Below are 614 nucleotides of genomic sequence, written 5' to 3' on the forward strand. Positions count from 1 at the left end.
CCCCTTCAGGCTGTGGGCTGAGGCACAAGGTCCCCTTCTGGCTTTCAGCAGGCTCTAACGTGTGGGTGAGGCTCACAGAGAGCGGCGAGAGTCTTACCTGGGAGCCTTTGGAACTATAAATCCAGGCCTATTACATGGTAATTTGGGGGTTTCAGGAGACTTGGTGACTACAGTGAGTGTGTCCAAGAGAATTGAGACATTTGCAGTTGCTGTGTCACAAGGTAAGCTCTGGTCAGGTTGCGATAGCAGACTGGAGTTCCCTAACAATTAGATGAACTGAAATTTTCAGCCTGGGTTTGATGTTCAAAGCCTGCAGAAAATGTTGAGCCATAGTTGAGGGAGAAAATGAAGATTGTCAGTGAAAACACTGAAGTCCATGGACTGTTGGCAGGTCTTTATTTGAAGCACTGAAAAAGGGAGTGTTCTTTACTGCTTTGCCTGGGGAGAAAAAGTACCCCTGGTGATGGCCACTGCTTGGGCAGCATGGCATAAAGCTGGCGAAGGCAGGTTCTGCGGGGGTGGAACCAGAGGGAGGGGGGGACTGCTGTGACCACAGGGCGCCTGTTGTCCAGCTGTCTGCTGAAGAAGAGGGGAGCAAAGGGCTGGGGAGGAGG

This window comes from Buceros rhinoceros, unplaced genomic scaffold, assembly GCF_000710305.1.
Source record: "Buceros rhinoceros silvestris isolate BGI_N320 unplaced genomic scaffold, ASM71030v1 scaffold31070, whole genome shotgun sequence".
Lineage (NCBI taxonomy): Eukaryota > Metazoa > Chordata > Aves > Bucerotiformes > Bucerotidae > Buceros > Buceros rhinoceros.